Here is a 16,706-nt window from a genome sequence, read left to right as displayed (position 1 = left end):
AATACTTAGTCCTGCCTTGAGGGCAGGGGACTGGACTAGAGACCTCTGAAGGTCTCTTCCAGTCCTATGATTCTATGTCCCAGTTAGAACATGGGATGCGATGCTGGGCTTAGTACAGCGCAGACCAAGCCCCCGATCCTCCAAGCACTTATGAATGTGACTGGCCCCACTGTGCCATAGCCTCAGCCAATGAGAGTTGGTGTCGCTCCACTGATGTCAATGGACCTGCACCGACTGACACCAGCTGAGGATCTGGCCACTGATGTCAGAGTCAAAGGGGCTGCAGCACAATTTGAAGGGGGGTGGGGTGTTTTGCAACTCTTGACCTAGGGCTGGCTAGACCCAGCCATGACAGAAGGCTCGTGTAAGTGAATTGAACCACCACCAAGCCCGCCGTTTATTTCACTTATTTGGCACGGCTGGCAAGTTTTGTCCAAGGCTGACAGGCTGGAATTGATGTGTTGTCTGAGGCACTCACGTCACTCCCTTAATGTGACTGGGAAATGTGTGCAGCAAACCCACCTGCCAAGGAAATGGTCCTTTTTCAGTCTGCAGGCACTTTCCCTTCCACTTGCCTTTTGCCTGCTTATACATGTGCCTCCTTGATTACAGGCCTGATCAACAAAAGGCTCAGAGGCTGTGAGTTTAGATCTGAGCGTTCCTTGCAGAACATTTAGCATCACCAGGAGATGAAAGTAACCTACAGACGAATGAATGAGCTACCTATAAGCCATTGAGGAGCAAGTACACACAAGCTAACTCATCCTTGACACGCACACTTTAAACTCTAGACTTCATTACTGGGGATTCGGGGTTCACATCTAGGAAAGAACATATAAGGCAACCCGATATAACATGAATTCGGCTATAACGTGGTAAAGCAGCGCTCCGGTGGGGGTGGGGCTGCATGCTCCCGCAGATCGAAGCGAGTTCGCTAGAACGCGGTTTCACCTAGAACGCGGTAAGGTTTTTTGGCTTCGGAGGACAGCGTTCTATCAGGGTAGAGGTGTATCTGTTTTCCTGACTTAAGCTGTTGTGCGGGGTTGCTGGGCCCTGTTAGGCTGCGGCCACGGCTTACCCTAGACGTGACTGCATTTCAGCAGTGCATTTAGTCAACCCTGTGCAGTGTTTGTATTTCAGCTGGAGGGGTTGGGTACCCTCACCGGGCGGGAGCGTGGGACAGAGAGAGAAGTGATGCACTGCCCCAGCGGCAGTGTTGGAGGCATTCTAGCGGCAGCGGACATCATGGCAGGCAGTGTACCACCAAACTTAGGCGTGGAGTCTCTTCTGGCATGACACTGGTGCAGAGCATGTGCTCCCCCAGCGCCAGCCCAGCCCCACCATCTGGGTGGGGCAACAGTCCCGCTTTGTCCCCTTTTTGGTGCCTAGGGTCATTCTTGGTGTGGTCATTCTATCCCACCTGTGCCCAGGGGGCAGCCCCACTAGGATTCTAGCTGCTCCCACCCCAATGTGGGTTCACTGAGATGGAGAAATGGGCCCCCCTCAGCTTTTCTCCCCTTGTGCAGAACCTGCTCCTGTGTTTGTAAAACACATAGGGATTGTTCCCAACGGGAAACATGCGAGAAACAGAAGGCGGCTGCTATCAGCCAAATCTCCTCCGTCTGTGCTCCTGCAGCCAGTAATGAAGATATAATTGACAGATTGAAAAGAAATTTAAATTCAATTTCTTTTGAGCTCAGCCAGGTTTGACACAAACAGTGGTGCCCTCCAGCCGCTATGACAAGGCTCTCTCAGCTATAGATTAGCGAATTCCAGGACTGCTCTATTTACTTACTTTTAGGTTGCCAATGCTTCGAGCAAACATTCTCTGTGCATATTTTAAAATAAAATTAAAAAAAATACAGCACATGCTGACCAAAGTGAGCTCTGAACAGATGCCCCCAGGAGAAAGGAGACACATCTGCCCCCACAAATCCACTCGGGCAGAAGCCTGAGATAATAAACAAGCCGTATAGGTGCTCTGAATGCCTACAGACTCGGGCCATGTCAGACCAATAGGGGGTGCTGAAATTGCTCCAGCCAGAGTTCCCCATTGCTACCCCCAGGCGTTCCAACCTCTGAAGTGTTAGCAAACACTGCTGAGGTGGTGCCAAAGGAAAGCAGGGGAGTTCTAGGAAGCTGGAATCAAAGCATGCAGGGTTTATAGGCCAGAACGAAGTATACAGGAATGTATCCGCTCATTTAATTCTAGCTGCTCACCTGCCCTTTGAGTTCTCGGCACATCTGCTCTCCCCACCGAGACAGGTCCTTAAATATCAGTGGCTGCTGTGAAAACATGTTGGGGATTTCCAAGGAAACCATGTGCCAGATGATCCACCACCTTCTCCCACAATGCCCCACACAACCCCAATGCCCTGCTCTGACAGTTCCCTCAACCCAGAATGTGTTTCCAAATCTGCGCCTCAGTGAAGGGGCTCTGTGAAGGAAACACGTAGGACCGGATTGCTCCTTCCTGAGGAGCAAGGTTGAGTAGAGTCAAGGGGATACAGTTTGTCAGACTGTGCCCAGCTGGCACATGGACACCCGCTATGCGTATTGTTGTCATTTGAGCCATACAAAAGCTGGTTTATGTGGACATTTTCTGAACCAGTCCCGAGCTATCTTTGTGGTGTCCCCCACTGTCTTAATCACCTCTGGCCTGTTCTAGCAGCCCCCACTCCTTCTCCGAGACCCTAAGCCAACTTGCTGTTCTCCAGGCACCTTCCTTCCTTTCCTTGGCCTAGACAGTGCTCCTCCCATGACTTGTTTGGCTTGCCCTCCTCACTAATTCCCCACTTCCTCCAGGCTTCCCTTCCTTCTCCACTGGTTCCCTGATGTCCAGCAGCCCCCTGCCTTCCTCTCCCAATGCACACTAACCCTCTCCCCTCTCTGATGCTTCCTCCCCAGTGTCCACCTTTAACAAACATTAAGGAAAATGGACAAGTCAGGCTCTGACAAATAAGTCCACCTTAACTGTCATGCATTATATACCTCCCCTCCCCCGCCACACAGGCTGAGGGATTCTGAGCAAGCCGAGCATCCAAAATCAGTGTCAGTGGGCAGCATCAATTTGTACAGATCAATAGCCAAGCTTTTTCCTCGTTTTACGCAGAGCTCCCAAGTACATCTGAGGAGGTAAGGATTCTCTTCTACGTAGGAATTAAAGAGCTCTGCCAACCAATCAGGTAATTCTATATTCATACTGACCAAATGGGCTCAAGCAAGCAAATGAAACACTGAAAGTTCCCAACATTTGCCAATGATTCAGACATAACAAGCTAAGTAGAAACCACCTGGAAGAAAAAAGTGAAGCCACAGATAAAGAACAAGCCATGCAGTCACTCCAGGGCAAAGCCCACCTTTATGGCATCATGGAAAAGTAAACCAGTTAGAGCTGGTTGAAAAAATTTATTCTAAACTTTAAAAAAATGAAAAGTGGCCTTTTATGAAGAAAGACCAAGAGTAAGAGCAGATTAGGTGTACAGGCCCATTAAGTAGGTGCAGACTAGCTGCTTCTAATATTCTATGGTGCTATCAAGCCAGCCAACCCAAAGCAATAGTGGTTTGGGAGTGCTCTGACCCAGCCGAACACTGGGTCTTTAGTGAACAAGAAAATTGTGAAAGTATGAACATCGCTTGGCTACAATGGATTAATGAAAAAATCCCACCCTCCAGAAATTTACACATCCTTTAGCAAAGGCTATTCTGTGAGTTTAGGATTGAACTAGAGGTGAGATAAGCTCTTTTCCTTTAGCAATGACACCCATTGCAAATAATCCAGATCTTAACCCAAATTGCAAACTAGCGCTTCAAAGATTGGGAAAGCCATGGGATACTCAAAGCAGACCAGTAAAAAAACTTTTCTAACTTATTTAGAGATCGAAGCTAACTTTAACTGGTCCACTCTCCTTTGGTACCACTGCTTTCAAATCAGGCATTATGTTTCTCAACTTTCTAGTAATCTTACAGAAGCTAACTTTAATAGAAGCAATGGCATCTGGTCAATTAGAAGACAAAAAGATTTATATAAATCTTTGCAGATAGCTTTCTAACAAAAAAGTGTCCATATATGACACGTTAGGAAAAAAAACCTGGATAGACAAATTACCCTAGAGGAATGGGCTTTGCTCGGAAAAAAGACCAGCAATCTCAGCCTGGAACACAAGACAAGACAATTTCTTTAAGGTACTGTTTCAATGGTATCTCAGACCACTCAGATTAGATGGATAGATTAGATAGATAGATTGAATGGGGATAAATGTTGGAGAAATTCTGGTGAAAGAGGAAAAGTATACTGGTGGACATGTCCAGTCATCAGAGAATATTGCAGTTTAATTCATAACTACATACCACAGATTGTTGGGTTTTATTACCAGATGATGCTTTGGTAATCCTCTTGGGGCTTCCCCGTGGAAATGGTCCCACAAAAGGAAATGAAGAACTAATCTTTATTCTGCTAGTAGCTGCTCAGCTATTGGTAGCCTCTCATTGGAACAAGAAAAAATAGCCCAACCCGAGAGGAATGGTTTAAAAAAAAAAAAAGGTGGGGGGGGGGCAGGCTGTGGAAAAATTAACACACCAATTACACAACCAGCAAAATGGACAGAGAGATGCTTGGTTACCTTTTTTCAATACTCAAAGTACATTCGCCTGCAAAAAATAAAATAAAATAAAAAAACCCACCACCAACAAAACAAAACGGCACATCTAATTTTTTTGAATAGTAACATTTGCTAAACATGCCTACCCAGTTACATATGTGTATGCAGACATTATACTCAATTTATTAAAATCATTAGAAATGACATGGGTGTTGTAATGATGTTCACGCGGAAATATGGTAACACACAATGAAATAGAAAGCTCTGATGACTATATTCCTGTATAATGTCTCTTTAAACAAAAGCTATCTATTGTAATCATTATTTTGATTCTGATATTTACATGGCAAGGATTTGTAAACTTGTTAAAAACTTCCTAAATAAATAAATTAAAAAAGAAAAATGGCCTTTTAATACAAAAATAGCTTTTGCAAAGCAATTTCCTTTTTTTCAAATTTTTTGATTTGACAACTTTTCTTTTTAAATCAAAATCTTTAAATTCCCGCCGCTTGTGTGCCCTTTTTCCATTTGGCCACCAAAAAAGGTGTGAGGGGGGTAAAAAGAGGAGGAAAAAACAAACTGGTTTTGAAAGCCAAAACATTTTCATTATTGAGGATTTTTTTTTAAATGAACTTTTTGTATAAAATTATTTACAAAAAAAAGTATCAAACACATACCTACCATTTTTCAACCTGCGCTGTGCTATTGAGGATAGCAAGACCTTATTTTTATACTTTGCTTTGTTTTCCAAAAAATACTCTACGTTTATACAACATGAAGTTCTTGCGATGGGGATAGTGTGTGTAGACCCCCGCAGGAAAGAAAACCTAAAAGCCGATTCTGTTTTTCCTTGTTGATTTCCTATATTAACTTTACTGAGGAAAAACTTCCCTTTTCCTCCAGTACAGTCATTGGTTATGATAGGATTTTTCCCTCCCTCTGCCTCATCAATACAGATCAGTGAAAGCCATGCTAGCATGGACTTAGACTGGGAGCAATAGGTCTGGAAAACACGCTGAAAAAGGAATACCTAGATGCCAAACTTGAAGAACTATAGCCAGAGTATTTAATGCAATATGTCCAGGAGGCTAATAAGACAGATCTTCTCCACCCCACCCACTGCTATTGGCTACTTTACAACCACCGAAGTCAGCATGCTTTGGAGGACAATCCTGAAAACCCCTCCTCTGGAAATGGTACATCCTGAAATAACAGGATATAAGAAAAAAGCCTCCATTTTCCTTTCTGGGTCAGCTTTATCCACCAATGATTTCAGGGGGTTCTGCCTCTCCTCACATCTGTGGTGCATTTGATTCTCTGCCTTGTGTGAGGAGGCAAAAGTCAGCTACCTTTCCTGCCTCTGGACCTTCTCAGATGCCAGAATTATCCTATAAATTAGTGGGTCAGTTCCCACAGTGCCTGTTATCAAGCAACCCCAGAAGTAAACAAAGAGGTTCTGGGGTTCAGTTGAAAGGCACTGGATAGGGCACTGAACAAAGGGCTCAGAAATCCTGGATTATGTTCCTGGCTCTGCCACAGGCCTGCTGGGTGACCCTGGGCAAGTCACTTCATCACTCTGTGCCTCAGTTTCCCTTCCCCAGCCTTTGTCTGTCTTGCTTATTTAGACAGCAAGCTCTTCAAGGCAGGGACTGTCTCTTACCACCATATGCACAATGCCTAACAAAACCCGGTCTCAGGTGCCATTGCAATACAAATAATAAATAAAAATACATTCTAAGTGGTACTATGGGAGCAATATATAGTTATATGCCAGGGTATTGGGGAGAAAGGAGGAAAATGTGTCCATTAGAGATTTAACATGGGTCTAAAGGAAGTATTAGGAACTAGGTTCCCCCAACACTTGCTAGTCTTTGGATACTTACCAAAACCACCTTGTCTGAAACATTGTGGTTATATGGAATTTTACTGATCACAAAGAGAAAGAAATAAAACAAAGCAGGTCTTAGGTTATTTATTGTAAAGTCAGGACAGTGCATTCTACAGACTCAATGTTCTTCCTCTTATCACTGATTTATTTCAACCTCAATTAAAGATGCTTATTTTATTATTATCCAAAGAACATGTCAGGATGTTCCAGGAGAGAAACAGACTGCATCTCTGTTTCTAATATTTTATAAATTGGAATTGAATTACTGACATTGATCAAAAACAGAGGGCTTAGCAGGAAACTGCAATGTAATATACGAGATGTTCTAATCATTTCTTCTAATTATCAAGAAACATGAATCAGTAGAAAAAATATCATTTAAAATATCATTTAAAAAACAAACAATAAAAAGCCACCAATTCTAGTGACCTGGGCTGAGAGAGAGCTTAGCATCTCTAAACATTAAAAATGAATGAGACAAATTGTTCTCAGGAATTATTTTGTTGTTAAATTCTCAGTCTCAAACTACAAGATTTCATTCTTAGAAACATCAGTAAAATGGCAGCCCTCGTTAAAAGACAGTATCACCAACCACGGTGGCATTGGAGCAGAAATAGGTATTTCTAAAAACCTTTTTGAAATTTCATTTTTAATGGGAAAAATCCTCAGTGGGGCCAGGATTTCACATTCTTATTCAGAAAATATTTCGGCTGATATTACAACTAATCAGTGCAGATCTCCTTTAAACAAGCAATTGTGATAGATAAGATGAAAGAACACGGTGTTTCAGTTGCCTTCAAAGTGGGTCATAAGGTGATAGTGTGCTTGAAGTCTTAGGCAATGATAAGAATACATGTTTCTTCATAAACATATCATCACCCTACCAACAATGACTGAGATGCCCATAAAACTGTAATCCGAAAGGTCACGGGGTATTTTGTTTTTAAAAACGGTCGCTGACTAACCAGATAAGCCTCCTTGAGAAAATGTACTGATTTCCCTCCAATGCAGTGTCTTAAAAATTTGCCAATAAACGTAAGGCAAAATACATCCTATTCAATCCAGTTAGGCATCAAAAAGCCAGACTTGTTACTTGACAATAATACTTCAAGAGGGAAAAGAGGGTTTTTTTAAATTCTCCAGTATAGCAAAGTATTCTATGGGTGTGAAGAGAATTTATGGGCCTACTCCAACTGTCACTGAGTCAATGGGAGACTCCACAGTGATTTCAGTGGGAGTTGGATTATCTTATCCATGTATAGCAAGGAAATAGGCCCATTCTCCTCCTGTATGACATCTCTGCAGCACTGCATATTCTCAGTCATCATCTGCTCCTCTCTTGCATTGGTATCCTGCGGAGCACAGGAGTCCACTTCAAGGCTGTTGTCTTGATTTTCAAAGCTCTGCATAGGATAGGCACTAGCCACTTGGAAGTTAGTCATGTAGGGAGAGATGGTCCTTTCAACAACAGACACGCTCCAAAGAGGTGTGGTCAACAATGACGGGGAGACGGGTGAGTGCAGGAGATAGGGCAAGAGCCGAGAACAAGAACTCAGTGGGGCCACTGGATGATCAAGGTACCGAAGGAGTACTCAAGGAAGATAAGGCCATTGAGGAGAAGCTAAATGAATTCTTTGCATTGGTTTTCACTGCAGAGCATGTGAGGGAGATTCTCACATCTGAACCCTTCTTTTAGGTGACAAATCATAGAAGTGTAGGACTGGAAGAGACTTCGATAGGTAAACTAGTCCAGTTCCCTGCACTCACAGCAGGATTACATTATAGCTAGACCACTCCTGACAAGTGTTTGTCTAACCTGTTCTTAAAAACTTCCAATGATGGAGATTCCACAACCTCCCTATGCAGTTTGTTCCAATGCTTAACTACCCTCACAGTTAGGAAATTTTTCCTACTGTCTAACTTAAATCTCTCTCGCTGAGATTTAAGCCCATTGCTTCTTGTCCTATTCTCAGAGGTTAAACGAGAACATTTTTCTCCCTCCTTCTTGTAACAACCTTTTATGTACTTAAAAATTATTATGTACCCCCCCTCTTCTCTTCTCCAGACTAAACAAACCCAGTTTTTTCAATCTTTCCTCATGGGTCATGTTTTCTAGATCTTTAAATCATTTTAGTTGCTCTTCTCTGGACTTTCTCCAATTTGTGCACATCTTTCCTGAAATCTGGCCCCAGATCGGGACACAATACTCCAGTTGAGGTCTTATCAGTGCAGAGTAGAGTAGAAAAATGACTTCTTTTGTCTTGCTTACAACACTCTAGCTAATACATCCCAGAATGATGTTCACTTTTTTAGCAACAGCGTTACACTGTTGACTCATATTTAGCTTGTGATCCACTATCACCCCCAGATCCCTATCCACAATACTCATTCCTAGGCGTCATTTCCCATTTTGTATGTGTGCAACTGATTGTTCCTCCCTAAGTGGAGTACTTTGCATTTGCCCTTATTAATTTCATCCTATTTTCTAGTTTGTCAAAATCATTTTGAATTCTAATCCAACTCTACAAAGCACTTGCAACCCCTCCCACCTTGGTATCATCTGCAAATTTTATAAGTTTACTCTCTATGCCATTATCTAAATCATTGATGAAGATATTGAACAGAACCGGACCCAGTATCAATCCCTGTGGTACCTCACTTGATATGCCCTTTCAGCTTGATTGTGAACCACCAATACCTATTCTTTGGGAATGGTTTTCCAACCAGTTATGCACCCACCATTTAGGCTATATTTCCCTAGTTTGTTTATGAGGAGGTCATGTGAGACGGTATCAAAAGCCTTAAAGTCAAGATATACCACATCTACTGCTTCCCCCTTATCCACAAGGCTTGTTACCCTGTCAAAGAAAGCTATTAAGCAGGTTTGCCATGATTTGTTCTTGACAAATCCATGTTGACTGTTACTTATCACCTTACTATCTTCTAGGTGTTTGCAAACTGATTGCTTGATTAGTTGCTCTGTTATCTTTCTTGGTACTGAATTTAAGCTGATCGGTCTGTAATTCCCCGGGTTGTCCTTATTTCCCTTTCTATAGATGGGCACTATATTTGCCCCCTTCCAGTCCTTTGGAATCTCTCCCGTCTTCCAGGAGTTTTTGAAGATAAATCGCTAATGGCTCAGATATCGCCTCAGTCAGCTCCTTGAGTATTCCAGGGTGAATTTCATCAGGCCTTGCCAACTTGAAGACATCTAACTTGTCTAAGTAATTTTTAACTTGTTCTTTCTTATTTTAGCCTCAGATCCTACCTCATTTTCACTGGCATTCACTGTGTTAGACGTTCGATTGCTACTAACCTTTTTGGTGAAAATGGAAACAAAAAAGTCATTTAGCACTTCCATTTCCACATTACACATTTAGCACGTCTTCCATTTCCACATCTGTTATAGTCTTTTCCTCCTCAATGGATAATGGGCCTACCCTGTCAATGGTCTTCCTCTTGCTTTTCATATATTTATTTGTTACCCTTTATGTCTCTAACTAGTTTGATCTCATTTTGTGCCTTGGCCTTTCTAAAGTTTTCCCCTACATGCTCATGTTATTGTTTTTTATATTCATCCTTCATAATTTGACATGGTTTCCACTTTTTCTAGGACTATTTTTGAGGTTCAGATCATTGAAGATCTCCTGTTTAAGCCAGGGTGGTCTCTTGCCATACTAGCTGTCTTTTCTATGCACTGGGATAGTTTGCTTTTGTGCCCTGAATAATGTCTCTCTGAAAAATTGCCAACTCTCTTTAATTGCTTTTCTCTTTAGACTTGCTTCCCATGGGATCTTACCTACCAAATCCTGAGTTTGCTAAAGTCTGCCTTCTTGAAACCCATTATCTTTTTTCTGCTGTTTTCCCTCTTACCATTCCATGATCGCTTTCACTCAAGCTGCCTTTCACTTTCAAATTCTCAACCAGTTTCTCCCTATTTGTCAAAATCAAATCTAGAAGAGTTGCTTTCTCTTCTGAAATAAAAAACATAGGCACCAACTTCCCCTCTTTCACGTGGGTGCTCAACCCCCCCTGCCCCTGGCCCCATCCCCACTTCAACCCTTCCATGAGGCCCTGCCCCTGAGCGTGCTGGGCAGGAAACGCTGGGAGGTAGGCGGAGGAGCGGGGACGCGGCGCGGTCAGGGGAGGAGGAGGAGGAGGGGTGGGGGGGAGAGGAGCTTGGCTGCTGGTGGAAGTACCCATGGAGTTAGCGCCTATGGTCTTCAATACAGTCCAAGAGCTTGTTGAATAATCTGCGCCCTGCTGTGTTATTTTCCCAACAGATGTCTGCATAGTTGAAGTCTCCCATCACCACCAAGTACTGTGCTTTGGATGATTGTTGGTTGTTAAGAAAAAAAATCTCATCCACCTCTTCTTCCGGGCTAGGTGGTCTATAGTAGGCCCTTACCATGACATCACCCTTGTTTTTTATCCCTTTTATCTTTACCCAAAGACTTTCCAACAAGTCTGTCTCCTATTTCCATCTCAATCTCAGTGCAAGTGTGTATATCTTTGATACACAAGGCAACACCTCCTCCTTTTCTAACCTGACTGAGGTGTCAACAGAGGAAGTTTTGGAACAAATTGATAAATTAAACAGTATTATGTCACCAGGACTGGATGGTATTCACTCAAGAGTTCTGAAGGAACTTAATTATGAAAATACAGAACTACTAAGTATTCTATGTAACCTATCACTTAAGTCAGCTTCTGTACCAGATGACTGGAGAATAACTAACATGACACCAATTTTTTAAAAAGGTTCCAGGTTGATCCTGGCAATTGCAGGCCAGTAAGCCTAACTTCATTACCAAGCAAACTAGTTGAAACTATAGTAAAAAACAGAATTATCAGACACATAGATGAACACGATTTGTTGAGGAAGTGTCAATACAGCTTTTGTAAAGGAAAATCATGCCTCCCTAATATATTAGAATTTTTAAGGGGGTCAACAAACTTGTGGACAAGGGTGATCCAGTGGGTATAGTGTACTTGGACTTTCCGAAAGCCTTTGACAAGGTCCCTCACCAAAGGCTCTTAAGCAAAGTAAGCTGTCATGGGATAAAAGGGAAGTTCCTCTTACAAATCAGTCACTGGTTAAAAGACAGGAAACAAAGGTCAGTTTTCAGAATGGAGAGAGGTAATTAGTGGTGTCCCTCAGGGATTTGTACTGGGATCGGTATGTTCAACATATTCACAAGGGATCTGGAAAAAGGGGTAAACAGTGAAGTGGCAAAATTCAGACAAAACAAAATTATGCAAGATAGTGAAATCCAAAGCAGATTGCAAAGAGTTACCAATGATTCTCAGAAAAACTGTGTGACTGCACAAGAAAATGACAGATAAAATTCAATATTGATAAATGGAAAGTAATGCATATTAGAAAACATAATCCCATAATTCCAATTTGAAAATTATGGGATCTAAATTAGCTGGTACGATTCAAGAGAGAGATCTTGGAGTCATTGTGGATAGTTCTCTGAAAACACCCACTCAGTGTGCAGTGGCAGTCAAAAAAGCTAACCCAATGTGAAGAACCATTAGGAAAGGGATATATAATAAAACAGAAAATATCATAATGCCACTATATAAATCTGTGATATGCCCATACCTTGAGTAGTGCATAGAATTGTGATTGCCCCATCTCAAAAAAGAAATATTGGATTTGGAAAAGGTACAGAGAAGGGCAACAAAAATGATTAAGGGGATGGAACAGCTTCCTTCTGAGGAGAGATTAAAAAGACTGGGATTTTTCAGCTTAGAAAAGAGACAACTAAAGGGGGATATGATAGAGTTCTACAAAATCATGACTGGTGTGGAGGAAGTAAATAAGCAAGTGTGATTTACTCCTCATAACACAAGAACTCAGGGGCACCCAATTAAATTATCAGGCAGCAGGTTTAAAACAAACAAAAGGGAGTATTTCTTCATACAATGAACAGTCACATCTGGAACTTGTTGGCGGAGGATGTTGTGAAGGCCAAGACTATAACAAGGGTCAAAAAAGAAGTAGGTAAGTTGATGGAGGATAGGTCCATCACTGGCTATTAGCCAGGATGGGCAGGGATGCCACCCCATGCTCTGGGTGTCCTAGCCTCTGACTGCCAGAAACTGGGAGTGGATAATAGGGAATGAATCAATAATTGCCTGTTTTGTTCATTCCCTCTGAAGCAGCTGGCATTGGCCACTGTCAGAGGACAGGATACTGGGCCAGATGGACCATTGGTTTGACCCAGCATGGCCGTTCTTATGTTCTCATTTCCTGACAAAACAAGATAAACTCATCACTGCGTGAAATAAGAAGGACCATTAATCTCACTCCATTCCAAACTAATGGTATGTCTACACTGGCAAGTTTCTGCTCCACAAGTTATACCACTTTTATTAAAATGCTGGAATTAAACCACTGTTGCGTATCCACAATGTGCTGCTTGTGATGCTGCAGCGCATCCACATTAGCAGCTCTTGCAATGGCAAAGACTGCAGTGCATTGTGAGTAGCTATGAATCCCACTGTACAGCTGGCCGCAGGGTACTTTGGGAAGGGTTTGCAGTGCCTCATGGGGCAGGAACAGCGTCACATGATGCAGGTTTCCCAATCCCATTGTTCCATGGGCATCCTATTACATTGCCAGCTGCTTTTCCACTGAAGTGGGGCGGGGGAGTGTGTGACAAGGAGTGTGTGTGTGTATGGAGGGGGACAGACAGTGTGTTTTGGGGGACAGGGAGTGTGTCAGCATGCTGTCTTGTAAGTTCAGTCAGCAGCAGGAAGCAACCAGTCCTGAGGCAGGGGGAGGGGGAAACCTCTGTCTCTCTCTCAGGCCTGGTCTACACTACGCGTTTAAACCGAATTAACCCTGCACCCATCCACACAACGAAGCCCTTTATATCGATATAAAGGGCTCTTTAAACCGATTTCTGTACTCCTCCCCGACGAGAGGAGTAGCGCTGAAATCGGTATTGCCATGTCAGATTAGGGTTAGTGTGGCCGTAATTCGACAGTATTGGCCTCCAGGCGGTATCCCACAGTGCACCATTGTGACCGCTCTGGAAAGCCATCTGAACTCGGATGCACTGGCCAGGTAGACAGGAAAAGCCCTGCGAACTTTTGACTTTCTTTTCCTGTTTGCCCAGCGTGGAGCTCTGATCAGTATGGGTGGCGATGCAGTCCCAAATCCAAAAGGAGCTTCAGCATGGACCGTACGGGAGATACTGGATCTGATCACTGTATCGGGAGACAAATCTGTTCTATCAGAGCTCCGTTACAGAAGACGAAATGACAAAGCATTTGAAAAAATCTCCAGGCTATGATAGACAGAGGCCACAGCAGGGACTCAGCACAGTGCTGTGTGACAAGCGTAATGGAAAGCCAAAGAATCAAATGGACGCTCATGGAGGGAGGGAGGGAGGGGGGACTGAGGACTCCAGCTATCCCACAGTCCCAGCTTTTCGGAGACTGCATTTGCATTCTTGGCTGAGCTCCCAATACCTGAAGGGTCAAAAACATTTTCCTGGGTGTTTCAGGGTATATGTCGTCAATTTACCCCCTTCCCCCCCCCCGAAAGAAAAGGGACAAAAATCGTTTCTCGCCTTTTTTCAATGTCACCCTATGTCTACTGCATGCTGCTGGTAGATGGGGTGCTGCAGCGCTGAACAGCAGCATCCCCTCCCCTCCCCAGTAGCAGACGGTGCAAAATGACTGATATCCGTCCTCATCATCATCCCATGAGTGCTCCTGGCTGGCCTCAGTGAGGTCGGCCAGGGGCGCCTGGGCAAAAATGGGAATGACTCCCTGTTATTCCCAGCAGACGGTACAGAAGGATTGAAAACCGTCCTCATCATAGCAACTGGAGGCTGAGAGCCTCCCACCCCCCTTTCGTGTCTAATGAAGATTCTGTACTGCCTGGACTATCATAGCAGCGGGAGGCTGCCTCCCCCTCATTTTATCTCACTAAAAAGTCAGTGTTTCTTATTCCTGCATTCTCTATTACTTCATCACACAAATGGGAGGACACTGCCATGGTAGCCCAGGAGGGGTGTGGGAGGAAGGAAGCAACGGGTGAGGTTGTTGCAGGGGCACCCCCTAGAATGGCATGCAGCTCATCATTCCTGCGGGATATCTGGGGCTCTGACCCGGAGCAGCTGTGCTCTCTGGTTCTCTAGTAGACTTGCCCCATATTCTAGGCAGGACTGACTATTTTTAGACAAAACATAAAGAAGGAAATGACCTGGGGAGTCATTCCCATTTTTGTCCATGCGCTCCCAGCTGACCTCAGCGAGGCGAGCCAGGAGCACCCATGACAGCAGCAGACGGTACAAAAGGATTGATAACCGTCATCGCCAATTTCCAATTGCAGATGGTGATATAGGGCTGGTAACCGTCTCTGCTACCTTGCAAAGGCAAATGAATGCTGCTGTGTAGTAGTGCAGTACCGCGTCTGTCAGCAGCATCTAGTACACATACGGTGACAGTGACAAAAGGCTAAACGGGCTCCATGGTTGCCATGCTATGGCGTCTGCCAGGGCAATCCAGGCAGGGGCGGCTCTAGACATTTCGCCACCCCAAGCAGGGCGGCATGCCGCGGTGGGTGCTCTGCCAGTCACCGGGAGGGCGGCAGGCAGCTCCGGTGGACCTCCCGCAGGCATGCCTGCGGAGGGTCTGCTGGTCCCGCGGCTTTGGCGGGAGGTCCACCGGAGCCGCAGGACCAGCGGACCCTCTGCAGGGACGCCTGCGGGAGGTCCACGGGAGCCGCCTGCCGCCCTCCCGGCGACCGACAGAGCGCCCCACCCCGTGGCATGCCACCCCAAGCACACTCTTGGCATGCTGGGGCCTGGAGCTGCCCCTGAATCCAGGGAAAAAGGGCGCAAAATGATTGTCTGCCGTTGCTTTCACGAAGGAAGGATTGAGTGACGACATTTACCTAGAATCACCCATGACACTGTTTTTGCCCCATCATGCATTGGGATCTCAACCCAGAATTCCAATGGGCGGAAGAGACTGCGGGAACTATGGGATAGCTACGGGATAGCTACCCACAGTGCAACGCTCCAGAAATCGACGCTAGCCTTGATACATGGACGCACACTGCCGAATTAATGGGCTTAGTGTGGCCGCATGCACTCGACTTTATACAATCTGTTTTAAAAAACGATTTCTGTAACATCGGAATAATCCCGTAGTGTAGACATACTCTCTCTCTCACACACACACACACACACACACACACACACACACACACACACCCCTGCCTCTGTGTTCAACAGCACGAGCATTCCACATTAATGGTTTGCTGTGTGTCCCGGAGCAGATCAGCACAGCATGCAATGGCTGTCAGAAATGGTGGTTTGAAAGGGAGGAGAGGGGTGGAGGGGTGGCATGTCTCCAGGGCAGCAGAGTTCAAAACAATGAGCAGAGCGACCACTTGAGGCATTATGGGACAGCTCCGGAGGCCAATGACAGCGCAGAATGCGATCAAGTGTCTACACTGGCAATAGAGCGCTGGAGCCTCTGCACTTTAAAGCTTATGACTCTCGTCGAGGTGGTTTTTTTGCAGCGCTGTAACTGAGGAGTTTCTGCGCACAAAGTGGCTTGGCCATGTGTACACATCTGCAGTTTGAGTGCAAAAGGCTGCTTTACTGCGCAGAAACTTGCCAGTGCAGACAAGCCCCAAGTGTAAAACCCACCTCTTTGGCCAAACCTCCCAGCAATAGCTCAAACACACTCCAGACACCATCCATTTTATGTTATTTAAAAATAAATCAGCATCTTCAGGCCTATTCCCTACTGGCAGAAAGGAGGGCGAGACAGTCAGACAGACAGACATAACTGTTGATACTCAGTTACTCAGTGATAGGTAGCAGAGTAAGAACAGAACTACACTCAGAAAAGTATGCAAGATATTTCTCTCGAGCAGGGATGGGAAAATAGGCTCCAATATTTAATGCACTGAAGTGAAACTGAAACAAGTTGCAAAGCAGCGTGTAATACCATTTGTGAGCATAACACAGCACACTGCTGCCTCTTGCTCAGAAGCACTGTTTGGAATGACAGCGTGTAATATGATTATGCAACATCAGTTCCCTCAAAGCTGCACTATAATGACCACGTGATCTTCCTTAGTGCAGTTGATAAACACTGCACTGGTCACACTGGACAATGCATGGTGTGACCAGCTTCCCATGGATGTGTGGTGCTCAGACACCATGGTGATAGGCACT

At 44.5% G+C, this 16,706-nt stretch overlaps 1 protein-coding gene across 1 annotated transcript in view; it reads right to left on the bottom strand.

Annotated features, from left to right (window-relative positions):
- The window catches only part of RAMP1 (receptor activity modifying protein 1), a 143,124-nt gene that overhangs the window by 56,124 nt on the left and 70,294 nt on the right, over positions 1-16,706 (bottom strand). The window lies entirely within an intron of this gene.

Source organism: Mauremys reevesii, linkage group 11, assembly GCF_016161935.1.
Source record: "Mauremys reevesii isolate NIE-2019 linkage group 11, ASM1616193v1, whole genome shotgun sequence".
NCBI lineage: Eukaryota > Metazoa > Chordata > Testudines > Geoemydidae > Mauremys > Mauremys reevesii.
Note: the sequence above shows the minus strand (reverse complement) of the source record. Positions and strands in the feature narration are given on the sequence as shown.